Source organism: Eptesicus fuscus, chromosome 11 (genome assembly GCF_027574615.1).
Source record: "Eptesicus fuscus isolate TK198812 chromosome 11, DD_ASM_mEF_20220401, whole genome shotgun sequence".
NCBI lineage: Eukaryota > Metazoa > Chordata > Mammalia > Chiroptera > Vespertilionidae > Eptesicus > Eptesicus fuscus.
In genome coordinates this window covers 64,758,607-64,786,252 of record NC_072483.1, presented here as the reverse complement: position 1 = coordinate 64,786,252, position 27,646 = coordinate 64,758,607, and the positions used below count along the sequence as shown (strand labels likewise).

Genomic DNA, 27,646 nt, shown 5'->3' with positions numbered 1-27,646 from the left:
GGTGAGTGATAAATCATATACTACTGCAGGATGTACTAGTAAAGCTTGGTGTCTGTACACCTGAGGAGCAGCCAGGAGCAGATCAGGAAGTGTAAATCAAGAATTAAGACTTGATCCAGTCAGTCAGTGGTTTTCAAATTACCCTTTGGTTTTACAAATAAATGGAACAGTGAGGTTCCACAAGCATTTTATTCAAATCTTCTCTTTGGGAATATTTTTCGCTAACTTAGAAGTTGTAACACAAAGGAAATACCTACACCTTCACAAATTTTAACGTCTTAACTTGTGCTTCTAAAATCTAGATGAACATGTTTTGGTGCAGGCCACAGAGGAAAGCATCTGTCATCACTGTGAATATAGTAGACTTTCTCACAAATGTGTCATTGTTTGGGAAGGCTGAGCTATGATCAACCCTGTTTGGATTCGTGTCTGTACAAGGCAGGTACAGTCAGATAGAGAAAGCCTGAAGATCAGGAGAAGCTCAGATGCACCATCTCAGCACAGATCATGGCACCTGAGAGTTCCCCCCAAAACACATTGACCACCTTGTGATGATAACATCAAGCTAGAGGGTTAACACACAGTAAGCAATTTTAAGTGTTTTTTTGTCTGAACTTGGTATTTGTGATAAGAACACAGAATTTGGTAGATATTGGTAATTCAACTCTAAAATTAAAGTCTTAATTAACTACTCTCACATGTTTGGATCTCCTGGATCCTCTGAATTGAAGAGTATCCTAAAATTGGCAACAAAATGATTTTAATTTACTCAACAAATGTTTGAGTGCTTTCTACTAATGGATGCTACTGAGTGCTGTGCCCAACACTAAGGATACAGAAGGGAGCAAAAGCACATGTTCTCTGCCCTCATGGAGCTGGATGCTGAGCAAATAAGCACTTAAGCTGAACTAAGATGTGAACCAAAGGAGACGTCAACCATGTTAAGTGCTGTCAAGGAGAAACACACAAGTGCTCGAGGATGTGGCCTGGTCGGGGAGGTCGAGGAAGGCTCTCCAGAGGAACTGAGGCTTGATCTGCCATCTGGAAGATTGGGCGACTGGAAAGAAGGCCTGTGCATCTGGAGTGCAGAGATCAGGGTAGTGAGGCCAAGCAGGCTTCTTAGAACATAATTGGGAGCTTTGTCCTGATACTGAGAGAACCAGAGCCATTGATTTTTAAGAGGATGAAGTGGCTGGAATACTAAATTCCAACGATTGTGAGGTACACTTTTTTTACATCTTATCCCCAGAATCAAATTTAACTAGCATTTTTTTTCTTTCTGTGCTATTCATAAAATAACTTACAGTTGATGGCACTTTAGAGTTAATGAAATGTGGTAATCAGGTTTGCATTTTTAAAGGATAAGTCTGGATAAAATGTCAACAGATTTATGACTATCTGCATGGATCAGGGTTTTCTTTTTATTATAATAAAATGCAGATATTGACTACTAATGTTGAATAACACTAATATTCATTTTCATCTATATTTCACTGCCTAATTTCAAAGGTCTCTATTAGAATAGTTTCTTTGCTCTGGTCAACTTGATAATAATTAAATATTATTATTCTGAACTTATAAAAAGTCTGTCTTCAAAAAAATAGATAAATATAAATTGATACAGATACACATAAATAGATACAGATAAAATCTATACAGATTTCCCTTCATAAAAGGATTCTGCAATGAAAAACTAAAAGTTTGAAAACTACTGTTCAAGGTAATAGGGATCCACAGCAGACTTTTGGGGAGAATGACATAATTGGAGCTGTGGGACAGAACAGACTCTGGGTATAGCAATGTGGAAGACACGAGGGAGTGGAAGAAGTTTCTGTGGAGAGGAGATGCACAAGTGAAATGATCTTGTTTCTTATTTAAAGAATGTCCATAATACTTTTTACCTCCTAATAATGTTTTAAGGATTTTATAAAGTAAATATACAAATTATTGACAATTCTTCCCTACCTTACATTTTTATTCTGGTAAGTTCCAAAATGAGTCTCCTCTCTAAAACTATTAAAAGGTCTCTGGCATTTCTTTTTAAGGGAGAGTTTGGCATTCAACAGGACAAAACTTGTTTATGCATTCCCTTTGGGCCAAACCGTCTCGGTGACTGCCTCCAGCTCCTCCACAGCTCTCTTCCTCATGGTCATTACTTCCTGCAGTTACTCAAGATTCTCTCTTCCTTAAAGACATGGCCATCGGAGCCTTCCCAAACCGCCACACAAGACACTCTTAAAGCAGCTAAGTGTCAAACATATGGTGACAGAGAAGGTTTGACTTTGGGTGGTGGACACACAATGCAATATACAGATGATGTATCATAGAATTGTATACTTGAAACCTGTATAATTTTATTAACCAATGTCACCCCAATAAATTCAATAAAAATAAATAAATAAAATTAAAAAGACTAAGTCTTACCTCTGTCTAAAATGCTTTTCCCCTTTTTAAAAAAGGAGCTAAGAGACCGTTATAGTGCTGGATGTATTTTTAGTGCTTTTGTATTTTGCTTACTGTATCAGTTTTATTTTTCCCAAGTAGTAGACCTTATTAAAGCAGCAACTAAAAAATATTTTAAAATAAATGAAATAAAAATTATTCCTCAATATTACCTTTAAATACTGATTTTTTTTTACTTTTTTTTTTTTTTACTTTTTGAAGTTAGTAACCCAAAGACTGCTTTATGAATAACATAACTAAGAATATTTCATAAACACAGGGAACATGTCTTCATCATAGGTACTTACTGCAGTGTCACGTGCCTTTTGTGTAAGGTTTGTGCATTTGGAGTAATTCTGCCATAATGGTTAGGAGTGTATCTGATTTGTGAAGAAATTGTCTATACAACTCATGTAGGTATGTGTTACGAGTTGAACTATGCCTTCCCCCAAAAATGTTGTTTAAGTTCTAACCCCCAGTAGCTCAGATTGTGGCCTTATTTAGAAACAGGGTTACTGCAGATATTATTAAGATGATAGCATACTGGAGTAAGTGGGCCCCCTAATCCAGTTACTGGAATCTTTATAAGAAGATGGAAATGTGAATACATACACAGGCCATGTGATGACCAATGGCCACTGTGATTTGAAGAACCCAATCCAAACCAATTAGATGCTGAAACTGTTGAGAATGGAGCATTCCCTTTACCCCAGACTTACAGTGATGTAAACTATAAGCAGCCATCTTGTCTCTACCAGGGAGCTGTAAGCTTGTCACCACCAGGGACAACCTGCCAACACAGAGGTAAAGAGAGATCAGATCTTTGTGGCATAGTGTGCTGCTGCTGGGGCCAACTGGGCCTACGGCTATGCATGCCAATAAGGTTCTTTTCTTTCACTCCAACCAGGTTGACAGGGTTTTCCATCACCTAAAACTGGAAACACCCTAATTGGTGCAAGTCAGAGGGCCACCCTGGTAGAATCAGCAGTGGCTGGGATGGCAGGCCAGATGTCAAATGCAGAACAAAATGGGTTCAAGGAAGGTCAGGCCCAGTGAAGGGAGCTGTGGGTCATACAGGCAGTTTGAAGTTCAGCCTCCAATATAAATAAGGGTGTGAAAGACAAGGTTAAAAGTGTTTAAAAGTGTTTGAGTTCATAAATCATGGTGGCTAATATTATAAGACAAAACAAGCAAACAGGAGTAGATATGTGATGCGTTCAAGAGCCATGGCCCATTGGCAACTTTGCTGGCTACCATGGCTGTATGTTTAGACCTGGACAAACTGTGGATGTGACCATCTCCCCAGATCTGCTTGTAAAGACTGCATGAGGTTATGTGTGTGGAAAAAAGGCACACCTAGCCCGGCCAGCATGGCTCAGTGGTTTAGCGTAGATCTGTGAACCAGAAGGTCACGGTTCGATTCCTGGTCAGGGCATATGCCTGGGTTGCAGCTCTATCCGTTCCAGAGGCAGCTAATCAATGATTCTCTATCATCATTAATGTTTCTATCTCTTTCTCCCTCTCCCTTCCTCTGAAATCAATAAAAATAAGTTAGAAAAAGAAAAAAGGCACCTAATACAAAAAATGTGTTCACTAAATTAAAATGTTCCCACCTTTCTTAAAGACTGCCTGCCTCTCCCATATTCTCCACACTAGAAGAAACCAGTCATGTTTGAGGAATCAAAGAAAAACAAAAATATAGTTCTCAAACAAAGAAGAATTCATGTAAATGTTCTAGGCAAGTTTACATGTCACATTAAAATACTTGCATTTATTTAACAGTTTTATTTATGACTTTCCAGTTGTTTTATAGATATTTATTACAGTATCCAAACTAGAAAGATAGTATCACTTCTTTAAACATGAGGTTATTAAATGAGTTGTTTAAGGCAAAAAGAATTATTTTATTAGTACCTAAAACTCTAGACCATGTTAACTATCCTATATAATAAAGAGGTAATATGCAAATTGACCATCACTCCAACACACAAGATGGCCGCCCCCATATGGACACAAGATGGCCAGCAGGGGAGGGCATTTGGGGGCGATCAGGCCAGCAGGGGAGGGCAGTTAGGGGTGACCGGGCCAGCAGAGGAGGGCAGTTGGGGGCGACCAGGCCTGCAGGGGAGGGCAGTTAGGGGTGACCAGGTCGGCAGGGGAGGGCAGTTAGGGGCAATTGGGCCGGCAGGGGAGCGTTAGGTGTCGATCAGGCTGGCAGGGGAGTGGTTAGGGGGTGATCAGCCTGGCAGGCAGAAGCGGTTACAGGCAATCAGGCAGGCAGGCAGGCGAGCAGTTGGGAGCCAGCAGTCCTGGATTGTGAGAGGGCAGTTGGACATCTCTCGAGGGGTCCCAGATTGGAGAGGGTGCAGGCTGGGCTGAGGGACACCTCCCCCCAGCCCCGTGCACAAATTTTGTGCACCAGGCCTCTAATTTTAAATATAAAAGAAGAAAACTAAATTTCTGATAGCAGTAAAACTGGTGTGTGTGTTTTTTAAGTATAAGAAAATTATGAGTTTTATTCAGAAAAGAAACTAAAGATTTAAGGATTTGTGAACTATTACTTATAACAAGGTTTCGCTAAAGATCATTGATTTTTTTTTTTTTTAGGAGAAATATAATTGAAATAAATGAGGATGAATATGGTTTATTACTGTTCTATTTTAGATGAGAAAAAGTCAGCAATATTGGCAAAGCCACAAATTGTATGGAGGGGGCAGAGAGGAGGCAGGAAGATAGCAGTGTGGTAAAAAGAGAGTTTGTAAATAGGTCATAACCAATACTACCAGTAACATGGTAATTAATTAAATGCATGGATTCTATTAGCAGACCCCACTATTTACTGGTTGTTGGACCACATAGGCAAGTTATTCCTCTGCCTTAGTTTTCCCATCTTAAAAAAATGGGTCTAATAATGATACCTCACAGGTTGTCAGAAATAAATGAGCTAATAAATATAAGCAACCTAGAACAATGCCTGGTGTATAGTAAGTGCTATGTGTGTTTATTGTTATTGATGAGGTTGGTTGACTGATTGGGATTGGACAGATTTACTACTAGAATAGTACTTATTTTTAAGTCGGTTAAAATGTATTCCTTTAAAAAAAAAATATCGGAGTGAAGAACACACAGCATCTGACAGGACAAAAGACTTACCTCAGAATCCATCATCTTACTCCTTAAACTTAAAGGCTTAAAGTCAGATTCCCTTTCAAACTCGGTTCTTCACTTTTCTGGGCTCAAGCTGCTGACTCCTCCGTCTCTTTGACTTTGCCCTTTTCCTCCCTTCATGTCCAGTTGGAAATCAAGTCTTGTCCCCCCTTCCTTTAAAGTCATGTTCATCCTTCTCTCCCTCCCCTTTGCTCCCTCATTGCCCCTTACCTGTGGTCTTGCCGTGTCTCCCAGTTGGTCTTCACATCTTGAGTCCTCCTTCCTGCCCACCACTGCCTATAGGTGAATCTTCCAAAATTCTGAGGGGAGACAATACAATCGATCCTAATTACCCACAGATTCCATGCCTGTAAATTTGCCTGCTCACTAAAATTTATTTGGAACCCCAAAATCAATATACTCCTGGTGTTTTCCCAGTCATTCCTGGACATCTGCAGAGCAGAAAAAAGATTAAGTCCACCCCCTGGAATGTCCCCAGCTGATGTGGAACAAGGCCACCATTTGCCTTCTTAGTTTAGCTCTCATCTGAAAACAAGTGTCCTTTTTGTGGTCTATTTAGAGCCATATTTTCTCATTTTTGTGCTTTTTGTTGGTGGTTTCGCTGTTTAAAATGGCCTCCACGCATAGTGCTAAAGTGCTGTCTACAGTCCTAAGTACAAGAAGGCTGCTATGTGCCTTATGGAGAAAATACATGTGTTAGCTTAATTCAGGCTTGAGTCATACTGCTGTTGGCTATGAGTTCAATGTTAATGAATCAATATATACTGAATGATGAAGTATCTTTAAAATGAAACATATAAAGCAAGGTTATGTATTGGTCAGTTGATGAAAATGTGACCAGAGGCTGGCAGGAACCTACCTCTGTGTTTCCCCGAAGGCAGTGATTGGGTATTGGATAATTCAGCATTGGCGGAGACTTTTTTTAGAACCTAATCACATGAATAATGAGAATCAGCTGTACACATATACATACATAGACTCAGGATATTTGGTGCTCCATTTCACTGGGATATTAATCAACACAATCTGGCCCCTTTTCCCTCTCCTAACTTGTCTCCTAATACTGTCACACAAAGTCTCTGTTACAACCAAATTGACAATCTTTTTTCTGCCCAGAATTCATTTCAACCTTTGCCCCCCCCCCCCCCCCCCCCCACTCCTTTCACCTGCACGCCACTGGGGAGCAGTCACAAGGATGAGCATGTGAGCCAGGTCTGTCCAATCATGAATCCCCCTGCCTCCAGGCCAGGATATGTGTGGGTAGTTGACACACTAGACCAATACAATCATTACCTGGGATTTTTCACCCTCAAAGAGAGTTTCTCATTTTTTGGTGGGCCCTCAAGCTGGGTGATTAGGCCTAGAATTTCCAGCTGCCAGTTCCCACTGCAAAAGGAACATACATCTGCAATAGAAGATAATGAGGCCAAGGGCAGAAGAGTGGAAACAGGAGGAAAGACTAAGAGCTGATAATCTGGTGCTGTCCCTTTGCACCCCTGTTATGCCTGAGGCCACCTACAACAGTCTTTCCAAATTATACACCCAACACTACTGCTTTCTTAATAAAATACTCGGGATGAGTCTGTCTCTTGAGACCAGGAGCTCTGAATAATACACTCAAGACATTTTGATCGATCTTGAATTCACTCTTGCTCTAAATCACGAGTTTCTCCCTAATGTGGATTTCTTTTGGTCCAAAATGCAGTGTACCTGGATTTTCTTCTATCTTCTCTTTCCTTAAGACTATTCCTGGGATAGAGAGTGAAACAGCAAACTGGGAATTGGGAATATGAACAGGAAGTAAAACAAGAGTAGAACTTTTGCAGTGCAGCCCCAGGAGGGAGAAGGGAAGTACAGGCAGGTAACAGAGGCCTTAAAATTGTACTTCCATGGACCGTGTATGATCCAGCGGGTTCAGTCAGGTCTCAGTGCTCTGCTGCATTTAAGGTATGCTGTGAGCTAAGCCTCTGCAACCTTGATTATGTGGGGCCTATCCTCACACAGGCATCCTCTCTTGAACTTGAATAATGTCACCTCTGTCCTTCAGTCTACTTATTCTACCCCTCCACCTGGAACACTCTTTCCCCAGTCTTGGCTTAGTCATTCATCCTGTTCTCAGATCTACCTTCATTGGCCAGAATTCCCTTAACCTGACCTTTTTCAGGGGTAAGTTTGAGAAGAAAAAAAAAGCTTGAGAAATAATAGGTCAAATAAAGGTTACCCCAGATTGTTTCATTGTAAACATTCAAATGATTCTGGATAGTGACAGCCATAAGTATGGCATCACACAAGCAAAATTTAAATGAACATTTGAATAAGTGACAAGACATCAAAGAGAATATTTCTTGGCATGAACACCAACAAAGCAACATTAGTTTCTTAGCATCTCATTGATATTGATGGGGAAGAGAGCATTTCTTATCTAGCAAACAAGATGGTAGGTGGAAATTAGCCTTTACTAATGTAAGATGTATAGACTAAAGGCTACAAAAACTTAAGGTCTATGTTCAGCTCATACATGTTTGTGAATACACCTCTTAGCACAATGCTTAGCATGCAGTGAGAATTAAGGAAATATTTATGGGATTAATAAATATTAATTCTAACTGCTATATTATTTTAAAAGTAAGCGCTAAAAATGACACCCAGTAAGGAAGTGGCCCACAGAGGGAGTGACTCATGTCTCAGAATGAGTTTTCTTTAGGATGTGACTATAGGATCTGAATCTTTAAAAAATAGAGTAAGTAATTTCTAGGAAGTGAAGTGGATAGTAGGAAGAATTCTAGGCAGTGGGCATCCATTTTAGCAAAGTCACTGAATTATTATACTACAGTTGTGAAATCAGAAATGATATGTTAAAATGTGAGATGTAGTAATGGGCCTGGCATGAGGATGCTGAAGAAGAGGTGAATGAGGGCCACTGTCTGGAGGTCTTTGTATGCCACCCCAAGGATTTCGGCCATGGAGAACTTTAATGGACTTTAAGTCGGGGGGAAAGATCACATTCATAGTAACATTTTGTTAAGAGGCCGTTGACTGCCATTTTGAAGATAGAGTGGAGATAGAGAGCCTCTTATAAGATTTTATCATGATCTTCAAGAGCACAGTGGCAAGGAAGACAATGTCAAGAGTTGTTGAGAAAGTAAATTTAATTAGAATTTGGTCACCAAGCCAATGTTTTGTAATGAAAGAGAGGTAAGAGTCTAGAATGACTCAACTAGTGCCACCAAGATAAGGAATGTAGGCAGAGGAAGAGGTAAGTTTGTGAGAGATGATGATGAAATCAACTTTTTGTAGTTGAATTTAAGGTCCTGGTAAATTACCCAGTTAGGTGTGCATAGTCTGCTGGATAATTTACTAGGACTCTGGAGATCAGAAGTGAAAAATAAAGATTTTTACTCACTTGGCAGCATTTAAAGCTATGGATAAGATTACCTAGGGAGACAAGAGACATCAGCAAAGAACTGAGTTTTAACACTGAAGCACAAGTGAAAGCAGAGGAACACTTGTGTCTCCATGTTTGCATCTTCTTTTTACTTTTGGGGGAGAAAAGTATATATCACTGATATTAGTGCCATAAACGACACAGATTATTTGAGGATGGGTTAAATATTTTTCCTTGTCAGTAATGAAAAGCATGTGCAGTGGGAATAATCTGATGGAACAATGTTGGTAAAGGTATGGAAAATGGCTCCTCTTGTGTGATGTTGACAAGAGTGTAAATTAGTGCATCCTTCATAGAAACATTAATTGCCCCCAATATTGATTTCCCTTTATCTTTAGTGAAAGGTTACCTGACTTTTAGCTGAACATATATATGGGCATCCCAGAAAAACACACAAAACAAACAAAAAAAGACCTACATTTCTCAGTCTCCCCTGTAGCTAGGTGTAGCCACATGACCAAATTCTGTCCAATCCTAACCAGTATGCTTCCCAAAGACAGTTCAGCAACACCATCAAGTAATATGGTCATCCTTTACCCTGGCATCCCAAGTCAGGAATTTTACCCCAGGAGATAATTACACAAATTTGAAAAGACACATAAATAATATTCGTCACAGCTTTGTTTATATAACCAAAAAGGAGGGTGGAGAAACTAAAAGTCCTTCAATAGAATGTGGTTAGGTAAATTATGTATACCTCTGTATAAAGGAGCACTGTGAAGCCACCAAAATGATGATGCTATATTTAGACATCACAGGAATAGATGTCTATGACATAGAATGAAAGAAGAGATTACAAATGAGCATGTTTATTATCCCATTCATGTAAAACTAGAAAGTGTACACACATATGTACAGACACATAAATCAATTTATAAATATATAGAGAGACTGAGAAATGTTTGAAGAACATCTGTAAAAATACTCTTTAATGACTAAAAATGAAATTTTAGATTTGGTGTGTTTTTGTTTGTTTATTTTTTTTACTTTCTCCCCAGGCTCTTTTATCATTATTTGAACTGTTTACTATCAACTTTATCATTGTTATTAAAAACTGTAAAGCCTTTCTAACATTTTAAATATTCTCTTTAAAAAATTAACAGGATTAAGAAAGTAATGTGAGGAATTTTGCCTGCTTACTGTTCAGGAAAAGGTGTGGCCATTGTTGTTGAAAGTCAAATACATGAAACACACTCAGGAAAACTGACTCACCTTTCAGTGGTAGTCCACAGTAGGTGGAGACATCCTACTTGGCAGATTTTTTAACTTTTTGTTTTGTTAATCCTAACCCAAGGATATTTTTTCCATTGATTTTTAGAGAGTGGAATTGAGGGGGAGAGAGCAAGAGAGTGAACAGGTGATGTGAGAGACACATGGATTGGTTGCCTCCCGCACACACCTGGACCAAACTGGGTATCGAACCTGCAACCCAGGTACGTACCCTTTACAAGGAATCGAATAGAGACCCTTCAGTCCATGGGCTGATGCACTAACCACTGAGCACCAGCCATAGTTAAACTTTTTTGAATGGAAAAATAATTGGAACTTAAATGATCACCTTAGTGGGTGATATATTTCAATTTTTTCATTTTACTTTTATTGACCTGAGGAGTTGGGGTGGGCAAAGGAAATATATGGTTTCAGAGTAAACCAGTAATTTAGGACTCCTGGTTTCTATTTTTTATTTAGAAACTAGAGGCCTGGCACATGAAATTCGTGCATGGGTATGGTCCCTAGGCCTGGCCTGTGATCAGGGACATCTTCCCCAGCTGGCTGCAGCTGGCCGCCCCCCCGCCACCACCCACCCCCAGTTCCCCGTTCACCATTGGGTGATGGGTGCCTGACGGTCAGGCAAAGGGACAGAGAGGTTGTTGGGCCCGCTCCCATCACGGATGGCCATCCATCAGGCAATCGGAGCCTGCCGGCCGGGGAAAAGACCCAAGGGGTGGTCAGTGCACCTCATAGTGACTGGTCCAGCAGTCATTCTGGTCGTTCTGCGGTTAGGGTCAATTTGCATATTACCCTTTTATTATATAGGATATATTCACAGTAATTATTAAGAGATCTAGCAAGATATTTATTTATGTACCTAGTATACGAACTGGTTAATGTCACTGATATTTTAAGTTTTTAAAGATGGGCTGCTACCCCAGGGTAACTCCTTGCAGTCTATGTCCCCACCCCAATCTCAGGTCATGTATTATTACTTTGTTTTATTTTAATATTTTTGTTGCAAAAAGCTCAATTTATTTACAAAGAAATTGCATTTATACAATTCATAGCAGCAAAATGGAAATAAAATTGTGGAGTACCTTGAAGAGGTAAGGCTAATTATAATCTATTTATTTATAGACCTGTGTACTATAGTATTTCCCAATTTTAACATTCCAAAATATTTAACTTATCCCCACCCCTTTTTTTCTCATTTGAAGGATTGCCTGCCAGTTTGACTGGAAATAGCCTGAAGCCTGCAATGTTTTCAGCCTTTTGAGGAGTTTAGTATTTTTTCTCTTTTATGGCCATCTTCATAACACTGCATGAGAATCCCTTCATTTTTATCACATAGATTTCCCCAGCATCTGCCCCTACTTAGTATTTCAAAAAAGAAAAGCATCAGGCAGCCATTATTTAGCCCCCTTTTTAGCCCCTTGTCTGCTGTAAAATCAGAGGATGTGGCTGAATTGAAGTTTTAATTTTTAAATGTATTTAATATGATTATTAAAATACTAAATTTCACTTAATAGAAAATAGTCTGTTCATTCACAGAAAAGTGCTTTTGTGGTATCCTATATAATAAAAGGCTAATATGCAAGCAGACCAAATGGTTGAACAACCAGAACAAATGAACAACCAGTCACTGACCAATGGGGCGTGCGCAGAACATGGCGGGCATTGGCCGCCACGGGATGGTGAAGCAGGTGAGCAGAGGTACCAAACCAAGGTGGGGCGCCAGTTGCTGTCATCAGGGCGAGCCTCTGGTGTTTACTGAAAATTGTTTGCTCCTGCATGCCGCGGTCCTGCCTGGCAGTCGCACCCACTGCTGTGCCAGAGCTGCCGCTCGCACCTGCCGCTTGCACCTGCTGCCAGCACCCAGCGCCGGTCTCAATCGCTCGGCGCCATCAGCGGGTGCGAGCAGAGGCTGCTGGCCCCAATCGCCCCTGAGGGCTTCTCCACCTCCCCCCTGCTCTTGAGGGGTGATTGGGGCAGCAGCCACCACTCGCACCCCCTGATGGCACTGAGCGACTGGGACCAGAACCAGGTGCTGGCAGCGGGTGTGAGCAGTGGCTCCAGCACCAGCTGCGGGTACGAGTGGGGCTGGCGCCAGCAGTGGGTGCGAGCAGTGGGTGCGAGCGGGGCTGGCGCTATCAGTGCATGGGAGCGGCAGCAGCAGGAGTGGGGCAGTCGGCAGAGAGGGGACCAGGGGCCACGGCATGAGGGGCCAGGCGGGGACACAGAGGATGGGCCAAGACCTACCCCTGTGCCCACCACAGCCTCGCAGCCCACAGTTCTTTCAAGGTGCACGAATTCGTGCACTGGGCCCCTAGTCTTCTATACTAATAAAAGTGTAATATGCTAATTAGACCAGACAGCCAAATGACCTTCTGGATGTCCTTCCGGACAAAGCCGCAGGGGCCGAGGCAGAGGAGATTATGGGCAATCAGGCAGGCAGGGGAGCAGTTAGGGGGTGATCAGGCCAGCAGGGGAGGGCAGTTAGAGGGTGATAGGGCCAGCAGGGAAGCATTTAGAGGCAATCAGGTCAGCAGGCAGAGGCGGTTAGGGGTGATCAGGCTGGCAAGGGAGCAGTTAGGAGCATCAGGCTAGTAGGCAGAGGTGGTTAGGGGTGATCAGGCAGGCTGGCAGACAAGCAGTTAGGAGCCAGCAGTCCCGGATTGGGAAAGGGATGTCTGACTGCTGGTTTAGGCCCGATCCACAGGGATCGGGCCCAAACCAGCATACCTCGAGGGGTCCTGGATTGGAGATGGTGTAGGCTGGGCTGAGGGACTCCTTTCCCCTCCCCTGTGCATGAATTTTGTGCACCAGGCCTCTAGTCTATAATAATAAAAGGTTAATATGCTAATTAGACCGGATGTCTTCCAGACGTCCTTCCTGACGAAGCTGGGGCCCGAGGGAAGCCAGCCTGGGTCCTGGGTGCCGGGGGGGGAAACCAGTACCGGCAGCTAGGGGAAGGAAGGCCTACTCTTGCATGAATTTTCATGCATTGGGCCTCTAGTTTTCATAATAATAAGGATTTCTCAGCTATTTAGATTGCTTCCTATCTTTAGTTTACTTTTGTTTATTTTTAAATTAAAATAAATACATAAATGCATAATGACTATACATACAAATACATTTAAATAGAAATAAATGAATGTAAATCTATATAAATCTATAAATATAAATTAAAATATAAGTATTATTTACATAAATAAATTTTTCTATCTTCCAAAGTGTAGATTTGTATAGTTTTTATCCCACATGTTGATGAGTTCTAATATCTGGAACACTTGCTGTCATTTTCAACAGTATAGTCTACTGGAAAAGAATCTCTGAACTTTTTTTAAATTATTTTCTTTATTGATTAAAGTATTACATATGTGTCCTTATCTCCCCATTGCTCCCCCTCCTCCCGCTTATGCCCTCACCCCCCTGGTGTCTGTGTCCATTGGTTAGGCTTATATGCATGCATACAAGTCCTTTGGTTGATCTCTCCTCCTTACCCCCATCCTCCCCTACCTTCCCTCTGAGGTTTAATGGTCTGATCAATGCTTCTCTGTCTCTGGATCTGTTTTTATTCATCAGTTTATGTTGTTCATTATATTCCACAAATGAGTGAGATCATGTGATATTTATTTTTCTCTGACTGACTTATTTCGCTTAGCATAATGCTCTCCAGGTCCATCCATGCTGTTCCAAATGGTAGGAGTTCCTTCCTTCCTTCCTATTTATTTATTTATTTATTTATTTTTAAAGTCTTAGTATAATTTTAATAAAAGAACTATAAAATACAAATTTTGAAAAAACCAAAACACTGCAAATGTCTCTCTCTAGGAAAAACTATGCAACTTGTTAGATACAAGAAAGTATAGCATTACTATGGGATACAACTAAATTTGGATCTGGCTTATGAGACTTTAAAAACTCACAAAAAGTAATTAGCACCAAAATTATCTAAATCTTCAAATGATATACTGAAGTGATTCCAGGCCCACATGTTTCATTATTAAAAAGTTATATTTAACTTGGGAAGTTTCCCAAGCAATAATAAATATATTATTGTCAATCTGTAGAAGATGTGCTAACTTTACTGATTTTCATCAAAACGTTAAGGTAGTGTATAGTAATTATCATATACAATGGTTTGGGCTGAGCAGGGACAATAGAAGTCCAAATTATTTCCCCAATAATATGGGGTTATTTGGTGGGAGTGGGTGGGGAGAAATTCCCCAAGTACAACTTATTTTTAGCTTATTGTTTCATCATTTTTCTTCTAAAATATTTTACTAGAGCTCTTTATAAGACCTATATTGCCCAATTTGAACTGCATATCCTGTTATTTTTCCTGCTTACTTGGTGGTGTTATTTAAGATTTGGCATGGGAATAGGGATATTTAAAAATGGGCACAGATTATAGTATTAAAACAAGGATTTTGAATAAGCTACAAGATGTATATTGAACCCTGTTATAATCAAGAGTTGAGTTTTATTTTAAACAATATCCACTTATAATTATATTATAAAACAGCACACAATTTGAAACAAGGCAGACTTTTTGGCTTTCATGTAGTGAAATATATAACTTCACTAATTATATATATACTAGCTTTCCCGTTGCAGGAAAAATTCCTGCAATGGGATTTCCTGCTGCACTCTACCCTGCCTCCGTTCCTCCCTTGTTCACCCGCCTCACCTTCTCCTCCAGCCCGCCCGCGTTTCCCTTCGCCCCCGGCCCTGCCTCCGCCCCCCCCGCCCCGCCTTCTCTTCCAGCCCTCCCTTGTTTTCCTTCACCCCCGGCCCCGCCTCCGCCCCGCCCGCCCCGCCTTCTCTTCCAGCCCTCCCTTGTTTTCCTTCACCCCCGGCCCTGCCTCCGCCCCGCCCGCCCTGCCTTCTCTTCCAGCCCTCCCTTGTTTTCCTTCACCCCCGGCCCCGCCTTCTCTTCCAGCCCTCCCTTGTTTTCCTTCACCCCTGGCCCTGCCTCCGCCCCGCCCGCCCCGCCTTCTCTTCCAGCCCTCCCTTGTTTTTCTTCACCCCCGGCCCCGCCACCGCCCCGCCCGCCCCGCCTTCTCTTCCAGCCCTCCCTTGTTTTCCTTCACCCCTGGCCCCGCCTCCACCCCGCCTTTGTCACCCGCCCTGCCTTCTCCTCCAGCCCACCCACGTTTCCCTTCCCCCCCGGCCCCGCCTCCACCCCGCCCTTCTCCTTCCCCCGGCCCTGCCTCCGCCCCGCCCTTCTCCCCCCGGCCCCGCCTCTGCCCCGCCCTTCTCCCCCGGCCCCGCCTCTGCCCCGCCCTTCTCCCCGGCCCCGCCTCCGCCCCCGCCCCCCCCCCTTGCTTGCTTCTTCGAAGCTTTACTCCCTTCTGCAGCTGTTGGCTTCTTTGGACACTGTCTTGATATGCAAATTAGCCGCCATCTTTGTTGGGGCAATTTGCATACTCATCCTGATTGGTTGGTGGGCGTGGCTTGGTTGGTGGGCGTGGCTTATGTGTAGCAAAGGTGCGGTCAATTTGCATATTTGTCTATTATTAGATTAGACTAGAGGCCCGGTGCACGAAATTCGTGCACGGAGGGGGGTTCTCCCTCAGCCCAGCCTGTACCCTCTCCAATATGAGACCCCTTGAGGGATGTTCGACTGCCCTCTCACAATCCAGGACTGCTGGCTCCCAACTGCTTGCCTGCCTGCCTTCCTGATTGGCCCTACCCGCTTCTGCCTGCCAGCCTGATCACCCCCTAACCACTCCGCTGCCAGCCTGATTGATGCCTAACAGCTCCCCTGCCAGCCTGTTTGCCCCCAACTTCCCTCCTCTGCCGGCCTGGTCACTCCTAACTGCCCTCTCCTGGAGGGTTGATCACCTCCAACTGCCCTTTCTTGCAGGCCTGGTCCCTCACAACTGCCCTCCCTTGCAGGCCGGGTGCCTCCCAACTGCCCTCTCCTGCTGGCCATCTTGTGGTGGCCATCTTGTGTCCACATGGGGGCAGGATCTTTGACCACATGGGGGCAGCTATATTGTGTGTTGCAGTGATGATCAATCTGCATAGTACTCTTTTATTAGATAGGATAGAGGCCTGGTACAGGGGTGGGGGCCAGCTGGTTTGCCCTGAAGGGCGTCCCAGATCAGGTGGGGTTTCCCTTGGGGTGTGGGACGGCCTGAGCGAGGGGCCTGTGGTGGTTTGCAGGCTGGCCACGCCCCCTGGTAACCCAAGCGGAGGCCCTGGTATCTGGAATTTATTTTCCTTCTACAATTGAAACTTTGTGGCCTGGAGCGGAGCCAAGCCAAGCCTGGGGCTCCCTCCGAGGCCGCAGCCATTGTGTTGGGGTTATAATTGAAACTTTGTTGCCTTAAGCAGGTGGGCCCGGCCAGGGTGTGTGGAAAGCTTTGCTTCCCCTGTTGCCGGCGGCAACCCTGGCCTGCTCTCTCAAGCTCCATTCTGCCGCCATTTGTTTGAATTTGTTTACCTTCTATAATTGAAACTTTGTAGCTTGAGTGGAGGCTTAGGCCTGGAAATGGCAGGCGGAAAGCTTGGCTTCTTCTGTTACCTAGGAAACCTTGCTCTCTGTGGCTGTAGCCATCTTGGTTTGGGTTAATTTGCATACTCACTCTGATTGGATGGTGGGCGTGGCTTGTGGGCGTGGCTTGTGGGCGTGTCGGAGGTATGGTCAATTTGCATATTTGTCTATTATTAGATTAGATAGAGAGAGAGCTACCAAATGTCAACCAACAGCTCATTCGGCCATATTTCAGTGTTGTACATAAATAATGACAATGCAAAGAACAGCAACTAGTCCAAAGGCTTGTAGGCCAAGGAACCACAGCATAACCGAAAAGAAAATGACGATCACTGGTTCCACAATCCAATCTCCAAGGTACATCCTCGTAAAGCCCATGTTGATGAGGATTTTGTTCAGCTCACCAAAAAGTGTTTCCATCTTTTTGTAGTCATCTCCAACAGGATCGCCAGCGTGGTTCTGTGATTCTTTACAATCCTGCCCGCTCTGCGGGGGGCTCGCCCCGGGCTCCCCTTTGGTACCCGCCGCAGGCCAGCGGGTCCCAGTCCTTGTCACGCGCCCCGCAGTCACCGCCGTTCCGAAGGAAGGGCCAGGCAGCGAATCGCGAGGCTGCGCCACCACCGGAGGGGACCCACCGGCACCCAAAGCGCTTGCTGCTGACAGCGGTGGTCTCCCCACTGCGGCTGCCGGCCCTACCCGGGGATCAGGAGTTCCTTTTTACAGCAGCGTAGTATTCCATTGTGTAGATGTATCACAGTTTTTTAATCCACTCATCTGCTTAGGCTGTTTCCAAATCTTAGCTATGGTGAATTGTGCTGCTATGAACATGGGGTGCTTATATCCTTTTTGATTGGTGTTTCTAGTTTCTTGGGATATATTCCTAGAAGTGGGATCACTGGGTCAAATGCGAGTTCCATTTTTAGTTTTTTGAGGAAACTCCATACTGTTCTCCACAGTGGCTGCACCAGTCTGCATTCCCACCAGCAGTGCAGGAGGGTTTCTTTTTCTCCGCATCCTCGCCAGCACTTGTCATTTGTTGATTTGTTGATAGCTATTCTGACAGGTGTGAGATGGTACTGCATTGTCGTTTTGATTTGCATCTCTCGATGATTAGTGACTTTGAGCATGCTTTCATATGTCTCTTGGCTTTTTGAATGTCCTCTTTCAAAAAGTATCTATTTAGATCCATTGCCCATTTTTTGATTGGGTTGTTTATCTTCCTTTTGTTAAGTTGTATGAGTTCCCTATAAATATTGGAGATTAAACCCTTATCAGAGATAACATTGACAAATATGTTCTCCCATGCAGTGGGCTTTCTTTTTGTTTTGTTGATGGTTTCTTTTGCTGTGCAGAAGCTTTTTATTTTGATGTAGTCCCATTTGTTTATTTTTTCCTTAGTCTCCATTGTCCTAGGAGCTGTATCAGTAAAGATATTGCTACGACATATGTCTGAGATTTTGCTGTCTGTGGATTCCTCTAAGATTTTTATGGTTTCCTGTCTTACGTTTAAGTCCTTTATCCATTTTGAGTTTATTTTTGTGTATGGTGTAAGTTGGTGGTCTAGTTTCATTTTTTTGCATGTATCTGTCCAATTTTCCCAACACCATTTATTGAAGAGCCTGTCTTGACTCCATAGTATGTTCTTGCCTCCTTTGTCAAATATTAATTAAGCATAGTGGTTTGGGTTGATTTCTGGGTTTTCTACTCTATTCCATTGGTCTATATGTCAGTTCTTGTGCCAGTACCAGGCAGTTTTGAGAACTGTGGCTTTGTAATACAGCTTGATATCTGGTATTGAGATCCCTCCTACATTGTTCTTCTTTCTCAGGATTGCTGCAGCTATTCGGGGTCTTTTTTTATTCCAGATGAATTTTTGGAGAGTTCGTTCTTCTCTGACCTTTCTTGATTTCATTTCAGCCATTTACTGGCTGTGTGCCCTTGGATAAGTCAGTGTATTAATTTATTCAGCAAGCACTTATTGATTTCAACTCTGTGCCTTTCACTGTGGGCATTCTGCAGGTTTTTTTGGCAAAAGCCTCTAAGTCTTAAGATTGCTAAAAAGTTAACAAGTACTTATAGTTTAGTGGGCTACCTTCCCCGCTGAATAAAATTCTCCAGATACCCTGAAGCTCAGTGGGATGTGGGCCATAGAAGGCCCTACTGGATGTGAAGAAGGGCTTCTGGGCCATCCTGTGCAAACACAGGGAGATGTTACGAGGCAAGGAATCTTTGGAGGGCTTCAGCCTTGGGAATCTGGGAATATTCTGGAAAGAAGATGAAGCCAGGGAAGGTGTCAAATGCTGCAGAGAAGTATAGTGAAACAAAGATGGGTGTGCCCTTAGGTATGGAAGTTTGGAGGATCCTGGTAACATCTGCAAGATGGATTCAATAACATGATGAGTGTGAAGAAATGAGGAAATAAAAGCAAGGAAAATTGATGATTTTTCCAAGAGACTTGTTTATAAAGGGAAAGATTAGAACAGGCTCAAGTTGTGGGGAAAGCATGGTCAAAGAATTGTTATTGTTAGAAAGGAGAGGTTTAAGCATGTTTAAAGCTACAAGGAGGAGCTAATGGAAAGGGAGAAGATGACATAGAATTTTGCTTGGAAGGGCTACATGGGGCATACTGAGTGAGCAGCAAAGCAGTTTACTAGCTCCTGTATCTCACCATCTGATTCTGAAGGGCTCAAATGACACCTGCCAGGACCACCCTACTTAAAATGGAATCCCACCCCCAATGCAGGACTCCCTATCTTATCTTCCTAGTTTATTTTTCTTCACATTTATGAGGTTCTAACACACTGAAATAAATTTATTTGTTTTGTTTATTGTTCATCTTCCTCCCCATAGAATGTAATTTCCATGGGGGCAGGGATTTGTCTGTTTACCTAAATTAGAACAATGCAATACTCTGTGTGCTTCTGGAATGTGGAATGAATGAAATGCTATCACTTCTCAGTACATCAATCACACCCCCATCAAATGGAAGTAAACAACCCATCCAATGCCAAATATTATGATTTGTGGATTAGCAGCCTTTGGATTATAAACACCACTGCTCCCCTACATTATGGACATTGAAAAGTTAAAGCTTTTTGTCATTCCAGAAAGGCAACATGTTGAACATGCGTAACAGATTTAGAGGCTTTGGGGTCAGATAGACCTGGATCAAACCCCACTGAGTAATGAATGAGTTAAGGCAAGTTTTTCTAAACTTCCTCGAGTCTTAATTTATTCCTCTGTAAATAAACAATGACAGGGTTGCTGTAAAGAATAAAGTCTAAAGCAGAGTGCCTGGTAGGCATTCAATAAGATCTGTTATTATTTTACCATGATCATTTTGGGAGCTGTATCAGTGTGCTGCGGCTGCCATAACAAAATACCACAGCCACAGCCAGGGGTGGGGGTGGGGGGGCTTAAACAATAGAAATTTATGGTCTCACAGTTTTGAAAATTAAAAGTCCAACATTAGGTGGTGGCAGATTTGGTTTCTTCTCCTGAGGTCTCTCCTTGGCTTGCAGATGGCCACCCTCTTGCTGTGTCTTCCCAGGGTCTTTCCTCTGTGCATGTGCATCTTATAAGGACACCATTCATATTGGATTAGGGCTCCACCTTTATGACTTCATTGAACCTTAATTATCTATTCAAAGGCCCTATATCCAAATATAGTCTCATTGTGAGTTAAGCTTCAGTGTAGAATTTGGGCATGGGGAGAACACAATTCAGTCCATAACAGAAGCTGAAGAAGGTTTCAAAAAAGTATATCCAACTTTGATATATTTAATCATTAAGAAATATTTAATTCCCAGCAACAAAAGTGCTTTACTGTTGTTCTTTTGACTAGCAGATAAGCTCTGAAAAGGGCATAGATTAACTATTTGGTAGCAGGTGTTCATTTTACAAACAAGAAGAAAAGAAACCCTAAGGAAAAGGGAAACATTCCTGAGAGAAGGCACAGAAATAAAACTATGACGTGGCCCCTTACTAACTGGTAAGGCTCTTCCTGAGGCTGCATTTGAAGAGGGCAGTGATAGGGAATGGGTAAATAATCAGGTGGGATATTACCAGCTCCCACCAAGAAACTTGGGGGAAATTTTTAAAATAAATTTTGTACCAGAGTGAAAGCACATACACCTTTTTGTTGTAAATAGTAATTTTATGAAGAAGCAGTTTACAGGACTAGAGGCAGATGTGCTCTGTGAAGTAAAAGCATAGATGCTTGGGCCTTCCTACCTGCTTAGTCACTTTCTTGCCCATATCCAGGAAGGTTTTGGAGAGAGGGTTCTAGGTTGTTTGATTAATTTTTTGTTTGTGGTTTTTTTCTGGGCATTGTTCCAGAAGATATACAAATGCAAAAAAAAAAAAAAAAAAAAAAAGCTCCTCTTGTATCTGTATTCAGAGCTGCTTGTTTTTCTTCCTTCCTTTTCCTTTATTATTTCTTTTCTTTTTTTTTTTTAATCTTATTGTTTATAGAGTACTTTGAATTTCCTTGAGATTTTTTAGTATGCCCATCTGGCAGACACACTTAGTGTTTTGGGGTCAGGCCTCTGCAGAGCATGTGTTAGAACTGACTGGCATAGCCCTGTCTCCACTGACCTTCTGCACTTGGGAATGGTCTCACCATCTGCAGACTTAGAAGTAAGTGTCTTCAAGTTCTTCAATTGGAGCTGCAAGAGTGGATCTGTGCTTCTTCCAAATCAATGGAGCTACATCTGTGTTCTTGACCTGTTATGTTATCAAATTCCAGTAATGATTTTATAGGAAAGGAAAATAAAGATGTATCTAGTATTCCACTAAGCACATTTCATTCCATTATAATCATCCCAGAAGCTATGAGTATATGAGCAGGCAAGCAGAGATTATGAGACCTGCCCAAGGTCACCCTGCTAGGTCCCTGCAGGCCCAAAACACCTGCTTGGTTGCTCTGAAGCCACATTTGTGTCTTCACACTGTAGGACCACAGTCAGTGACATCCCATCCACTTATATGTGATATGCTAGTATGTTTTCTCACTGCTATGTGACTTCCTACCACTCCCTTAGTCAGTATTTATGTAGGATTTTGTCCTCATTTTCTTTTGAAAGCATTTTTTTTTAATTTCACATTTGTTTATTCATGAACCTTTACTTCATCAACAAATCTTGAACATACCCTTAGTCCATAATACTGTATATTGTATTCATTATTTGCTTTAAATCTAACATTTAATTTTGCAAAACATACTTTTGTTTTTGAAATTTCCACATAATATAAAATTACTTATATTGATCAGGTCTCTCAAAATATATTATTTTTATTTAATTTTATTATTTTTAAAAAATTAAGTATAGTTGGCATACAGTATTCTTTTGGAAATATTTTTATCACCAGGATATATAGTTTTCTTATTCTCCTTCCTTGGTGCAAAATCTTATGCAAATTTGTCTTTCAGGAAGCCTGCCTAATGTGAAATTGTTTCTGAGATAGTAGCCAAGACTTTATCCTATCTAATAAAAGAGTAATATGGTAGCCGAAACTGGTTTGGCTCAGTGGATAGAGCGTCGGCCTGGGGACTCAAGGGTCCCAGGTTCGATTCGGTCAAGGGCATGTACCTTGGTTGTGGGCACATCCCCAGTAGGGGGTGTGCAAGAGGCAGCTGATTGATGTTTCTCTCTCATCGATGTTTCTAACTCTCTATCCCTCTCTCTTCCTCTCTGTAAAAAAAAAAAAAAAAATCAATAAAATATATTTTTAAAAAAAGAAAAGAAAGAGTAATATGGTAATTGACCATCACTCTGCGATGCCCACAACCAATCAGGAGGGAATATGCAAATTAGTGGGACAAAGATGGCAGTGGCCATGGAGCCAGCCGGAGCGGGCACGAGGCTTGGGTCACCCCCGGCGAGGGAGGAAGCCAAGCTTCCTGCCCACCTGGGTCAGCCGCCGAATGAGGGGCCTGTGGGCAGTGGCCACAGAGCAGGCTGGAGCCAGCAGTCCCCAATTGTGAGAGGGATGTCCGACTGCCGGTTTAGGCCTGATCCCCCGAGGGGTCCCAGATTGGAGAGCGTGCAGGCCGGGTTGAGGGACACCCCCCTCACGTGCACAAATTTCATGCACCGGGTCTCTAGTATACATATCTATGAATTAAAATAAGCTAATACCATAATAGCACTCAATTGACAAATATTTGGGGGATACATCTAAACTCAACTTCCTTCAAGGTCCATATCCTGTGAGACAGTAGCATGGATTGCCAAGCTGATGCCCCTCCTCCCTGCATATGTAAACAGTTTTCTTCCTATCTTTGGATTAGTGGTGTGTGTATATTTTAGTTTTTAAGCAAATGATTATTCATGTTATTCTATGTTATTTTTTTTACAAATTATTTTGTTGGGTGCAGAGTATTCCAACATCTAAATGTGCTATAATTACAGAACTAGTCCCAACTATTGGACCCTTAGTTTGGTTCTGATTTGTCATTACCATAATTAACCTATGACAAACATTCTTACGTAAAAAACATTGTACACATCTCTGATAAATTCCTTAGGATAAACTCTTACAAGTAGATTGTCTGGGTCAAAGGGCATGGATGACCTTAAAAATTTTGATTTGCCAAATTAACTCACATTCCTCTCAAAGATTATTAAGGCCCCCCATTTTCCTTCTCTTCACCAACAATGAGTTTTGCCACTTAAAAAAAAAAAATCTTTACCAGTCTTAAACAATAAGTGGTAGAAAACACCTGTCTCCTACATTGTTCTGGTAAGTAAGTACAGTATGGGGAAGGTAATCAAGTCTTGACAAGGCTAAGTTGTGATTCTGAATATGAGGTTTCTGTGGACTGCTCTAGAGTTAAGAGTATGAAGGTTATATACAAAGAAAGCTTCTTGCCTCAGAACAGACTCTGCGTGTGTGAATCATCAGTGAGGAGGCTTGGATTCTGGTTCTAGCCAGTCAGGTTTCCTCAGGCTAGTTCTATATTCTTGCAGATTACCTTAAATACCTCAGAGGAGCCAGCAGGATGCTTATCTATGTGGGTAAATCAGCTTGAATCTGTGCTTCGGGATCCACCCTCCAGAGGCCATAATGCGGGCACTTCAGATATGGCCTTCTAAGTAAAACAGTACCAGAGGAAATTAATTAATTAGTATAAGGAATGTCAGAAATAATTTTTCATTGATGAGATGAATGGTGTGTGAGATATGAAGCTGACAAGTAAGATTGTACAAGTGTCTCTCTGCCTTTTTTTGAGCAATGTAAGTGAGTTTGATAACTTAATGTTTCTGGAGTAGCGCCCTGTCTAGAACTCCATTTGTCCCCGACTCCTCCACTTAATCAGGCATTTAGTTGCTTGATCTGGCTAGAAGGGTAGCTGATAACGTTATTACTAGTGACCCAGTGCACGAAATTCGTGCACATTAAAAGGGGATTAATTAGATGAAATAATTTAATATTACTATTTGCCCTTTCTCTGTAATAGAAGTGTCAGAAATGAAAGAAAATTAGTAAAATGTGTATGAAAACCTTCCTCCTGTCAGAGTCTGGGCACACCATGGGACCCAGAGTTAAGTCCCTGCCCACCCACATGCACCTCAAAATCACGTGAGACCCAGACCCAGCTGGCCCCCCATCCACATTGGGTTAGATCCAGACCTGGCCAGTCCCACCCTTATCAAGCCCTGCCAGGTCCCCTGGCCTGGCACTAGGATGGGGGGCATGGCCTGAGGTCCCCCAGCCCAGACCAGGGAGGGGGGCATGCCTTGAGGTCCTCCATCAAGCCCCACCAGGTGGGGTACAAGGCCTGAGATCCCCTGTCAAGCCCCCCTGGGTGGGGGGCACGGCCTGAGGTCCCCTGTCAAGCTTCGCCAGGTGAGGGGTGCGGTCTGAGGTCCCCAAGCCTGATGCCAGGGTGGAGGAAACGGCCCGAAGTCCCCTGTCAAGCCCTGCTGGGTGGGGGTCGCAGCCTGAGGTCCCCTGTCAAGCCCTGCTGGGTTGGGGGCACAGCCTGAGGTCCCCTCTCAAGCCCCATGGGGGCAGGGAAGGGCGTAGCCTCAGGTCCCTGCGATTGCTCATTAAGGCTCCTTATGGGAACTTGGCCTCAGCTGTGGGTGCAGCCATCTTTGTGATGGAGTGATGGTCAATTAGCATATTCCCTCTTTATTAGATAGGATAATACAGGTGCACTTGCCCCAGAGAGAAACTTTCCTGGTAAGGTTCCCACGGAGTGCAAAATAAGACAGCGAGGGGGGACTCCACTGAGCTTCCGGAAACATGTTTTGGACTCTAATGGTGCCTGCCTGGTGATAAATATCTTTCCTGTGGCAGAATTCAACCCCAGATTTGCTTTCATTGTAACATAACACCTGGGAGTAATGTTGTGGGGAAGAAGACCTATAATTTCTAACTTCACTTCTGAAACTTTTTGCTCATCTCTGTGTGTTGCAGAAGGAATAAATTATTTGACTTCCCATTTAGTTCTAAAAGTTCTAGATGATGTGGTAAAAGAACTTAGCATTTGATTCAGGTTGCCTGACATCATCATTCAATAGAAAGGAAATGTTATTTATAATATTTAATATTAATTTTAATGATGCTTAATAGAAAGTGAATGAAAAGAAAATTGAAGTGCAGAGAGAATAAATAAGTTTGAGAGGCCTTTCTTACTCCAAAATTCACGTTCTTTCTACTGTAATACTTGATACCCCTCTGATATGAAGTGAATTGTGTCCTCCAAAAATTTCTAAGTTGAAGCCTTAATCCCCAATGCAACTGTATTTGGGTATAGGACCTTTGAATATATAATTAAGGTTCAATAAAGTCGTAAAGGTGGAGCCCTAATCCAATATGAATGGTGTCCTTATAAGAAGAGACACCAGGGATGCACATGCACAGAGGGAAGGCCTTGGGAGGACACAGCAAGAGGGTGGTTGGCTATCTGCAAGCCAAGGAGAGAGGCCTCAGGAGAAGAAACCAAACCTGCCACAACTTTGATGTTGGACTTCTAACCTCCAGAACTATGAGAACATAAATTTCTGCTGTTTAAGTCCCCCATTCTGTGGTATTTTGTAATGGCAGCCCTATGGACTGATACACCCTCATCTTTGTGAGATCAGAAAGATGCTTGAGGGCAATTGTGCTGAGGTTCCTGCTCAAGAAAATAAAAAGCCGCATGCGACTCTTTGGCCCCTTGAGTGTGGCTCTTCCACAAAATACCACGGCCTGGGCGAGTCTATTTTGAAGAAGTGGCGTTAGAAGAAGTTTACATTTAAAAAATTTGGCTCTCAAAAGAAATTTCAATTGTTGTACTGTTGATATTTGGCTTTGTTGACTAATGAGTTTGCCGACCACTGGGCTAAGAGATTTTCTGAAAAGAATCAGCCACCACAATTTTGTGAGATTATGGAGTTTTGTAACTTACACATGTGGGTTTTTTTTGTTTCATCTTTTTTAGTAAATAGAACCAAATCTAAATGAAAATCACCCTTTAATTCATTCAGCAAGTATTTATTGAGGACCTACTTTCTATCAGGCAAGGTACTAGGTAAGATGGTATCAAAGGTCTCCACCCTCGGGAGAGTTCAGTTATCTTTCAGACATCAGGTAAGTGGAGGGCATAGGCTAATAGGGCAGAGGGAGACGGCCCCAGGAGAGGAAAGCTAGAGAGCCTGGGCCCACAGACAAGGGAGTGGGGAGAAAGTAAGAGGTTGGGCAGTTCAAAGCCTGGGGGACAGTGGTAGAAAACGAATAGAGACCAAGGTGGTGGCTCAAGAGGGTTCACTCAGGACCAGGGAGGACCCCTGGGAGTGCTGGATGAGTGAGGATGGGGAAGAGGAAACTGTAAATAAAAAGAGGTCCATGCCAAGGCTGGTGTGACTTAGTGATTGAGCACTGACCTATGAACCAGGAGCACACGATTCAGTTCCCAGTCAGGGCACAATGCCTGTGTTGCAGCCTGATCCACAGTAGGGGACGTGCAGGAGGCAACCAATCAATGATTCTCTCTCATCATTGATGTCTCTCTCTCTCTCCCCCTCCCTTCCTCTCTGAAATAAAAAAAAAAAATTTTCAAGAGGCCCCATAGCAAGTTTTCACCTGCTTAACAATTTTGCCTGAAGCCAAGCAATTTATCTGTATTGTCTCCTGAATCATCTTCCCTGGTAGCCCTAGTACAGAAATAGTTTGACTTGTTGCTCAAGTTGATGGAAGTTTTGTCATCTTAATTAACTACACCGTTCCATTACAGGTTGGAAAATGTGAGGTAAGTTGGAAAAGTTCCAGGGGCTTCTCAATAAGCCTGGTAGTTGACACTGCCATGAAGTCAACATAGAGCTTCAGTGCAGTCCATAACCATGAAAATGAAGTTTGCTTCAGATAAATCAAAATGCTTATAGAAGTCAAATGGACTATCAGCAGATCCATTACCAAGAAGTGTCCTGTGCAATGACCCTTTCATGCATCAAACAATGCATAGTGGTGCTTTCCTGGCCCTGTTCCTGTAACTGTCCCTCTCTATGGGAACAGTATTCCCTCACCTGGTCTGTCCTGTAGACAGAAAGGGAGCAGAGGGAGAAACAATGACTTTGGAATTGGCTCCCCAGGTTAGAGAATCTGTGCTCTCAGAGATCTTTAAGAAACAGTCATTTGGCTCTGGGTGATTTTAACATTGATTGACTTGATAGATTTTTAAGATTCCCTCCAGCACTTTGACTCTGTGACCCTGATGACTAGGAAAATGTTCACTGATGCACAGACCTCACTTCTCATTTCATGTGATGCCATATTGCCAAGTTATAGCTGATGTTGGACCCAGGCTTTTGTGCCCACCAGAGTGATTGTTACCAGACCATAGCTGTGGGTATTTACATCAGTTTTAATTCAGATCACCTTCT

The 27,646-nt window shown here is 42.7% G+C and overlaps 1 protein-coding gene and 1 pseudogene across 1 annotated transcript in view; one reads left to right on the top strand and one right to left on the bottom strand.

The window, feature by feature from the left end:
• FBXO36 (F-box protein 36) overlaps window positions 1-27,646 on the top strand; it is a 54,585-nt gene that overhangs the window by 10,324 nt on the left and 16,615 nt on the right. The gene's annotated exons all lie outside the window — the stretch shown is intronic.
• On the bottom strand, window positions 17,007-27,604 carry LOC129150782 (uncharacterized protein FAM241A-like; annotated as a pseudogene).